Source organism: Labrus mixtus, chromosome 6 (genome assembly GCF_963584025.1).
Source record: "Labrus mixtus chromosome 6, fLabMix1.1, whole genome shotgun sequence".
Taxonomy (NCBI): domain Eukaryota; kingdom Metazoa; phylum Chordata; class Actinopteri; order Labriformes; family Labridae; genus Labrus; species Labrus mixtus.
Window position 1 is genome coordinate 1,648,466 of NC_083617.1, and position 10,000 is coordinate 1,658,465.

Genomic DNA, 10,000 nt, shown 5'->3' on the forward strand with positions numbered 1-10,000 from the left:
TGGGTCACCTTGAAGGCTGGAGGAATGGATGGAGGGCAATCAATAGCTAAGCCAATAAGGAAGCAAGAGGCTGAGGTTAAGAGGGTAATCCTTGATGGTAAAGCAGGAAATCTATAAAATAAATGATTTCTCCACTCCTGCAGGGTGGCGGAGGTTATTTATTGGGACAAGTTTGGGCACACACACTCCAATCGGCTTTCACCAAAGTGAGAAAGAAACAAACAAAAACTGTGCAATTCAAAGTGAACACAAGGCAATCTGCAGGAAGCAATACAAAAATCCATTACACGTTCTCTTTCAAAGTCTAGCGCTCAAAATGTTAAATCAGTCGTCAGGCAGTCAGATATTTAAAGTGGAGAGTGAGGGCGGCTGGGCTGCATCGTTCAGAGGAGGAACGTCGACTGCACTCCTGAAGGTAACAATTTCAAGATAATGTCAGAGTTTGTCTTCACCAAAAAGTTCTATTTTTGAAACAAATCTTTGATCCTGATCGACCTCCTCTCTGAAACCCCTGTTTTTTTGTTTTTTTTTGTCTAAATAAGCTTCAAAGCTGCATTAAAGGAGCAGTATGTAACTCTGACACCTAGTGGTTAAAATGGGTACTGCAGTCTAAATTCTAAACATTGTAGAGATCTGTCCCCCCCCCCCCCCCTCTCTAGTGTCCATGCTCACACAGGTCACCATGTGGTGGACTCTGAAGCTTCAGTGTTTATCCAGCTCTGCATGGGTCTGTAAACCTTTCTGTGTTCTAACCTCTCTCCATTTTTCAAAAGCATCTCCAATATTGATCCTAGTTTGAGCACGTTTCTGCTCGTGGAGCTTATTAGAAACATGCAGAGGCTTTTGGACTCTTTAGGTTTTTTCCTCTTTCATGACAACCGTGCAAAGAAGACGGGACTTTGACTAAACCGTTTAGATCCCACCGTATAGAAGGATTACAGTTGTGCATAATTAAGGGCGTGGCCGTCTTACTGACAGGTGAGACCTACTGCAGAGCTGTCTGCTCGCTGTCACCTCAGCGTCACAGTTGATGTAGAAGCCATAAAATACTTCTGGCTCCAAAGACCCAAGATGGAGACGATAGTAAAATAGCAAAATAGTAGTCCTCAGGAGAAAGGGGGATGGCTCAATTTGTGCACTTATGCTCACCCCCAACACACCCCTTGTCCCCAACACTTAGCCCCGCCCCTTCATTTTGCATGTGCACGTCTGGAGGTAGGGTGTCCCGATTCTTGTTGGGATGGACGGGTAGGGTGAAGTACATACATCTTCAGAGGCACGCTCCAAATCGAGTGTTCTGAGAAATTTCCCAGAATGCCGATCTGGTAACATCGTCAATCTCACCACTGTCCTTGTAACTCTGTTCCGAAGCGTAGTTGAACTCGAGGGGAAGGGGTGAAGATAAGAAATGGGATTGAGCCTACGTCTTGCATGGTCTTTGGTATGTATGTGGTAACGATAGGTGATGTGTGACAGCAACACGAGCTCCACATCCACACTTTGTTTCAACATACTTCCAATAAAAAATGGACTTAAATGTAATTTAGCATCCGTCCAATCAGATACAAACGGGTAAAAAGTCTGTCTTATGCTGTCTGTCATTCTATGTCGGTCGGGGGAATCTGAATTGATGACCTTCCAATCACCATTCTGTTCGTCTCACCTTGAAGATCGAGCTCATGCTGAGCTAGAAAAGATACTTTTTAAGCCTCTGTGAGGGAACATTTATTTACGAGTGTACGTCTGACAGCATGAAAATCAGCAGCATCCGGCTCTCTCTCTGTACGGCTGAGCGATGAGATATTTCCAATTCAAAAAGTACGGGCGTTTAGTGTTTTTGTCAGCGAGGATGTTGTGAGACTGAGATTTTTAATTGAGCAGCAGGGATGAGGTGCTAATGGTTTTTTTGCAGCAGCATACATTAAGTGTCTCAGCATTTGAAGTCTGACCTGTCAGTGAAAGCAACAGGGCAACATTTTCCTCCGTAAATAATTAACATCCCCATTCTCTCTCTCTCTCTCTCTCTCTCTCTCTCTCTCTCTCTCTCTCTCTCTCTCTCTCTCTCTCTGGCTGCGCCGTATGCATATTGATACAGGCAATTTGTTCCCTCATCTAAGCACTCAGGTTTCTTCTGTTGGACAAACACATGGCGTACTTGATGCATAATGGCCACAGCAACAGCTTGTTAGACCAACAACAAATTCACCCTCTTTTAAACACTTTTGCATATTTTGGGCGAGCGACCCTTCTTTACTGTACGGTGTCGTATTTAAACGTCCTCCTCGCTGTATCTGGGACTCGCTTTTTTATAATGATGTTTATCGACCACAGCATGACTATAAATGTGTTCCAGCACGCAGTGAGGCATCATGAGTCACAGCAGCTAATGGTTGGTTGAATAATCAACACACAATGAAGAACGCCATATCTGGAAGAATCAACAACAGACGCAGCAGAAAGTGGGTAGAGGGGTCCTGCACGTCAGGAATGATTCATTTCCTTTTTGACGGCGGGCGTGCAGAGTTTGATCCGCAACATATTTCATCTCATCATCCTGCCAAAAAAAAAAATCCCACAATAGCACTGTGAGTTTTAGCTTTTAGCCAAATTCTGTTATTGAAGGAAATCATCAGATAGTAGCACGATGCAGGCGTCCGTTTCACTTCCCTGGATTGTAATTAGTTGGCTCTGAATTTCAACTGTTGCACAAAAAGAACTGCAGCTTCCTTCTTTCCCCGCTCAGATAAGGATGACATATGCCAGACAGGAATGTCAAGCTGTAAAAATGTCCCATGGTCTTATGCAGTCGCATGTGTTTTACATTTTACTAACAGAGGAATGTTTTGTTCCCGGGCTGTCGGTCCGTGTCAGCCGCAGCATGGCCGACTGTCCGGGTGTCTTTTGGCGCTCCACTCAGCTCACTGTCTGAGATGGTTTCTTCCACTCCACAAAGCCTGAGCTCTCAAACATCCCATTAGCACCTGCTAAGTCAACCCGAAACTCCTCGTGGCCGAGCGGACTTTGTGCATATAATTACTCTCTCTCTCTCTCTCTCTCTCTCTCTCTGATTCCCTGTAAAGGCAATTGGCCAGGTCATAGAAGACCACTGACCTAACTCTCACAGTCATTCATTAGCAAAGTCACTCAAATGTAACGATGTGTTCTCCTTCAGACCTCCCTCTGAGTTTGGTTTCCCGCTCTTTGTATGTGTGGAGATTAAATCCTTTGTTTTTAAAGATGTTTCCATGCTGCTCTTACATTGAGTAAGTGTTTCAGTGAAATCCCTGAGAACACATTACCTCAGATGTTCTGTTAGGCTGTTTCACTGTTATCTTTTTAGATGCAAAGCCTCTTTTCCATTCTGCACAAGAACACTCTCCTCAGTGCACAACTTAAGGATTTGTAGCCGTCAGATCGTCCTCTCCATTAGATGAGAATCTTTGAATACGATCCGCAGGATGTGAAGTTCTGGAGTTAGTGTGTTTATGTTTTCATGCCCTCGCTGGTGAACTTTTTTTTTATCCTTTCTTTAACATTATTTGAAAAGGATTATGGGATGTGTAGTTCCAATACAGATCATCAACTGATGGTTTATTTTTCAAACTATTTCAACACTAAATGCACAGAGGCCTCTAACAGAGAGCTGCCTTTAGCTGTCAAAATGTGCGTCAACACCGGGGTAGTAAGCGGCACAGATGGCCTAGCGGTTAGGTGCTCCATTAACAGAGGTCCTAGTCATCATAGCCTGGGCCCGAGTCTGTCCTGTGTCTCTCTCTCTCTGTCTCTCTACTTTATCCAATGTCCCAATAAAGGCACAAAGCCCCAAAAATAAATCTAAAAAACAAACAAACACCAGGCTAGTAGAAGGGACCGAGACTTAAAATGAGATGAGCTTTAATTTGAAGATGAACGTCCATTCCCCCCCCAAAAAAACCTCTGAAATATAAAGTACAATAATACATAACTCAGTAAAAAGGAAGCAAAGACACAACAGGTATCGAACTGTTGAACTACTCAAACAATCAAACAATAAAGCAGTCACCACTAATGTTGCTGGAACATTGTGTACATGCATCGTTTTTCTTGATTCCTGTCTCCATATCTGAGGTTAGGTCGACCAGGGTACGAGTTCTGAATACCCTCATTGAAGAGGGAACCACCAAATCTACTTGTCATGGCAGATTCTTCTTTCATGTAATCTAATAGAGACCAAAAAAAATCTTTCCAGATGCTGCCCTTCTTCTGACACATGATTTCCAACATGATGCTAAATGGCCTCATGTGCTGATGTGTCCAGAGGTTAAGCAGGGTTGTCCTGATCGACCTCTGACACCGGGGGGTCATTCATGAGGTTGTGCTCCAGGCACGGTCCCATTGATAAGGGTCAACCAAAGGGTCACCCTCCCTCTCTTTTGAGTTCTATCCAATTAAAGCCTCAGCCGCTGAATCAGTGGGTCGCCGTTCATCGGGACATTAATTGTGCTCATTGATTGGCACGTAGTTAAACTAAGTGTCCAGTGAACGCCACACAATGACGAGGCTGTTTTCTCATCTCCACAAACATTCATTCTGCTGTCAGATCTGACAGAAAAGGTAAAGTGATGTATGAGTAAAGCCTGCTCCAAATCAGGTGGGCGTAACTATCTGCAGAACATCTCTTCTCTGCGAGCAGATCCTGGCAGAAGAGCTTCCCCTCGGAGCCGGCGAGGGGCTTCTCCGGCTCCACTTTGGAGTGATTTCCAATCATCCACTCCATTTACAGGCCACGACCACAAACGACCTGTTATTGTACCCTTCACTGGAGCACACACTGCAACCACTCACAAAAAAAGAAGAAGAAAGACATAAAAACAGGAAGCTGTGTTTTGTATTTTCTGCTTGCACACAGCTTATTCATTTTAAAAATAATATTTGGGAAGTCTAATAACGCCTTGAACGTCAACGCCCGAGTGAAACATAAACTGAGAGTCATGCACGCTCCTGAGGAAGAGGTCAACAAGTATCTAAAGAAAGTTCATCTTTTATCACATGTTGAGGTCACGAAAGTGAAAGGTTTCCCAAGGAAAGCAAGCAGGACGAGCAGACAAACGTTTTATTTGAATCCTTTTATCTGAGATGACGGGTTCATTTAAGGCTGTTTTCTTCAAGATCTCGACTTTAGTGTCTCATCATATTGGGATAATGATTCTGATTTTCCTTGAGATCACGGGAAATCCAGCATACTTATCCTCAAGATAACTTGAGGCACAAGTTGAGATCTCAAGAAAACAATCAGAAGTTTAGAAAAACAGAGTTGAATAAGATCGATTGATGCATGTCCTTAAAGTTGTCCGTCGTTTCCCTATGCGTACTTACAATGTAGATAATCAGAACACAGCTTCTCCCTGAATGACCAAAAACAAGATCTTTTAGAAGAGATGACCAGAATTATCTTCCAGTCTTTAGGAATACATTTTTTTTGCCTCCATTCACCAACAACCAGAGGCCCGACTCTAAAAGCTGGAAATCTCACTAAATCTCAAACCATCTACAGTGACTTTTTTAAAGTAAACAAACATGGTGGGAAATGGGGCAGAACCAATTGGAGATGGTTTTTCAGGCTCATTTAAAATGAGAAGTGAAAACGTAACAGAAAAATCTTTGGATGAAGTCGTGGAGATCATGTGAACGTGTTACAGAGCGAGCTGGAGGTAAAGATGGATTTGCTGCGATTGTTTTGCTTCCTTCTTCGGTGTGCTCACTTCCTAATTGGCTTTTGTTTCAATCATGTGACAATCCACAGAGTGCGTGCAGACAGAGTCATCCGATCGTCGATATTGAACACAAATAATATTTACGATTTGAAATAGTTTTTTCAGAGCAGATTGAATCACTCTTAACGAAACCTCACACCAAGAAACTGTGTCAAGATCATTTCTATTGGCATCAAAACATCGCTTCATACACACTTTAAGATCAGCGTGACATGTTTCCTTCTTTAGTGTGCAAAGCATGCTGGGTAAAAAGCTTGACGGTCTCATCGTTCATGCAGACGGGTCACAGCTCTCACACTTCTCCAGTGAATTAACAATGCACAATTATCAAAGTATTGTCGAGTAGCCCTCTGCACCCCCATCTTCTCAAAGACTGTTCTGTTTCAGATCTGGGACAAAACCCCCCCCCCCACCCGCCCCCTCCCGCCCCCTCCCTCCCCCTCCCGCCCCCACCCCGTTTGACAATCTCATTAAACTAAACTAGTTTCTATCTGTTCTAAATGACTTCAGAGAAGCCGTTCATTACGCCTGCCCTCCAGTCCTGTCACACATAACACTCCAATATTACATTTTATTTAATAAATAGGTTACAACATGTTTCCTCCCCTCTTTGTTGTCGTCTCTCGTGTGTGACTTCCTGCTCTGAATCACGTTTATGTCAGACCCCTCGCTGAGCGATCGGGACGAGGAGACACACGGCTGATGTCACCGTTTCTTATTGGAGCTTTTAATCAGGCATGTTGTGGGGCCTCCGAGCCGATAACACATATCACCTTAACCACCAGATATGATGAAAGTATAACCAAGTGATCAATGAAGGGATTCACACTTTCTCCATTTCTCCCCCCCATTCCCCCTCCCCCTCGCTGCACCGCAACCATAGCAACAGGACCAGGATAAATCTACTACTTAGTGAGACGACACAAGAATCACCCCTCGGATTTGATCATCTGCTCGGCTCCAGTCCTCCGTTTTCTCCTTCAGCAGAAATGATCTGAGAGACAGATATGAAGGAAGAGGGGAATGAATCGCTCGCCTCTTACCTGGCTGTGGTGAATGAAATGTGAATGGAAAATGGGAATGATTAACATTTAGCCTGAGAGAGCACGGCACCTGGCTTCTTTCTCTGAGAGGAAGAACGATGTGCACATCGTTTCTCATCATATGACAGATGGACGGGAGGTCTCAGAGGTGTTCTGACTGTTGGGATGCCGTGCATTATATTTCTGTGTCAGGTAGGGCTGGGGCAGAATAAGGATATTGCAATATATTGATGTCCTGTGTGACTCAATTATCAAATCGTTGGTGCCATATATCGATCGTTTAATTTGAAAGTATTGCACCTGGTCACAACTTCACATCTCCTGGTGGGACAAAAGTTACATCATCAAGGAAGAGGTTGCAGTAAATAAATATAAATCCCACATTTCAGAATCAGAATCAGAAATACTTTATTAATCCCAGGGGGAAATTCGGTGTTATCATTGCTCTTCACACAATACAGCAGTAGGAAATAAAATAAAATAGAGATAATAAAATAAGCAATAAAATCAGTACCAAGTAGGGCTACAATAATAGGATATATACAAGATAAAGCAATATTTACATTATGAATGTACAAGATGAACTTTGTTAAACAGATATTGCACAGTGTATTGACCAGAAAGTAGTGGAGATGTTATTATGTTATGTTAGACTTATTGTATTCTTTCTAGCTAATGAGATATCATATTATTTGATGATTGTCTTGCAAGATCTCGAGTGTAGCAGAGTCGCTGTAATGTGATATTTTTGTGTTGTAGCGTATTGTTTGGCCAAATTACCCATAGCGACAGTCTGCTATCCCTCGATAGACCTCTGTGGTTAAAGGGTCACATTCTGCAAGATCCACTTCTCCATGTTCCTCTAACTCTAACATGTGTCTCTAGTCTGTCTACAAACCCCCCAATGATGAGAAAAGTCCATCCTCTCCGTCTTCTACCTGCTCCACTTTTCAGAAAATGTGTGCTCAAACAGGCCGTTTGAGAGATTTTCCCTTCATGACATCACAAAGGGCAGTAGCCCCTCCCCCAGGTGAGTGACACTCCCACAGCTAGGTGTTTGTTCTGCCCTCTGAGTCTGCCTTCTCACCGTAAACAATAGGACATGGAGCGAGAAAGCCAACTGTTGGTTTGTCAGTCAGATTGAGGGGCGTCCAAAACGGCTGTGTGGGGGCGTGTCTTAAAAGCGCCTACCTTCTCTGGTCCAAACAAATCCAGAGCATTCAGGAGCAGAATCTAAAGTTAGAAGGAGGACATTCTGGCTGCTGCATTGTTGTCAGAGAAGCCAGCACTTCAACATGTTTCCTTAATGATCAGATAGTAAGATACCTTTATCATCTCACTGATTGGACCTTTAATGTAAAGTAGATTGAAGGTTAGCCTGCATGATAAACGGAGAATCTGTAATGTGGAGTATTCTCTTGAATCCCAGTTCTTCTGTAAATACTTGAGCATGTGTTGCAGGGTACCTGTGTTGGTCTCAGATGTTCCTCCCTGTATCTGAATGATTCCACAGAGCAGACGTAATGTTGCTTTTTCTATAAGGTCTTCATTAAACCACATCTTCTTTACTCCCTCAGCCACCCTGCTAGCTAACATGGCAGTCGACTCCTAATTGACACCAACTAATCTGAGGGAAGCTGACGGCTAGCTGGGGCTTCTTTTAATTGGCCAATTAAAAAGACTCCAGGGCTGCATCCTATTGGTCAAATGTTTGGATTCTGAATGAGAATACATGAAACCGGATTTATGATACAGCTGTAACTCAGAGCGCTGTCAAGTTGTGCTGGAACTGTAAATGTTAAAGGAGATCTATTATCCTCACTGTCACCATTAATGATGTCAGTCTGGAACGCCTGTTGAGCAGCGTTGTGAGATGTGCAGCTCAAAAACCTCCTTATTTATCGGATACTGGCTTCAGTAAAATCCGTCATTTCGGCCTCTTCCTGAAACGCTTCATTTCAGCTACTGTCTCTTTAAGGCCCGCCCCTCACCTCATGCCCACTCTCCTCTGATTGGCCAGCTTTGTTTGCAGTCGCAGGGACATTTGAGAGAGCTTCCGGGTGGGCGTGTCCTACAACTTTCCACCAAGCTTTGCTCTGAAACGTTGTTAGAATCTGACGTTAGATTCTCAGCCAAGTCTCGGCAAGTTCTCGTAAAGTTCAGAGCGGCAGGAGATCACGTCCGGGGATTAGGCCAACAGTGAAAATCCACCTGACAAAGCACAGACGCTTATTAACAGCACAGCTGTAGAGACAGTGACTCAGTATAAATACCTGGGTACCATCCTTGATGAAAAACTGAACTTTGATGCGAACACTGACGCCATCTGCAAAAAGGCCAATCAGAGACTGTTCTTCTTGGGAAAGCTAAGGATTTTTAATGTTGACAAATCTCTTCTGAAAATGTTTTATTCATCTTTTATTGAGTCCACTTTGACTTTTGTGATGATCTGCTGGTTTGGTAACCTCGGCATCGTTAACTAAAACAGGCTGGGAAATATTGTTAAACTTTGCAGAAAGAGTTGACTTGAATGATCTCGGCCATGTTTTTCAAGTAAGAGCCACTCGAAAGGCAAAGGCCATGTTGGAAGACCCTCAGCACCCCCTGCATGCAGAGTTTAGACTTCTGCTGACAGGGCGGAGCTTCACTTATGTTAGGAGGTCGAAATCAAATAGATACACAAGGTCGTTTGTTCCATCAGCTGTTGGGTTTTTAAATGAGCTGTAGGCACTTTTACTATGGACTGTTGGTCTTTTGTCCCTTATCTCACTCACGTCCATCATGGTGATATCCATGGTAGTAATGTTTTATATGTATGTTTTTATGTCATTGTGCTGTTTCTTTATGGATGTATTGACTGTATGGACCTCTGTTGCAAACCAAATTGCCCCTCGGGGACGATAAAGATTTTCCAAATCCAATTCCAAACAACTTGCCGAGGTTTCAAATGGACATCTGACATCTTAACATTTAGTGTTCTGCACCGTCTGCAGATGTGCAAACATATGAAGTTGTACGTCTCAGTATTGTCGATTTCTATCAAATCCAGCAACAGTAATGCAGAACATGAGTTGACTTTACTTTTTACTAACTAATTTCATCAAACAGCTTTATGTTTGTGCTTTAAACTGACATTTGAGTGACAACTTTTCCATTATTAAGTCAGAAACTTTATAAAGGTAGGCGTAGGCCAAAATCTGCACC

The 10,000-nt window shown here is 43.2% G+C and overlaps 1 protein-coding gene and 1 pseudogene across 5 annotated transcripts in view; both read left to right on the forward strand.

Moving 5' to 3' along the window:
• The window catches only part of macrod2 (mono-ADP ribosylhydrolase 2), a 607,882-nt gene that overhangs the window by 213,409 nt on the left and 384,473 nt on the right, over nt 1-10,000 (forward strand). The window lies entirely within an intron of this gene.
• Nucleotides 4,390-10,000, forward strand: part of LOC132975123 (tubulin beta-1 chain-like) — a 543,950-nt pseudogene continuing 538,339 nt past the window's right edge.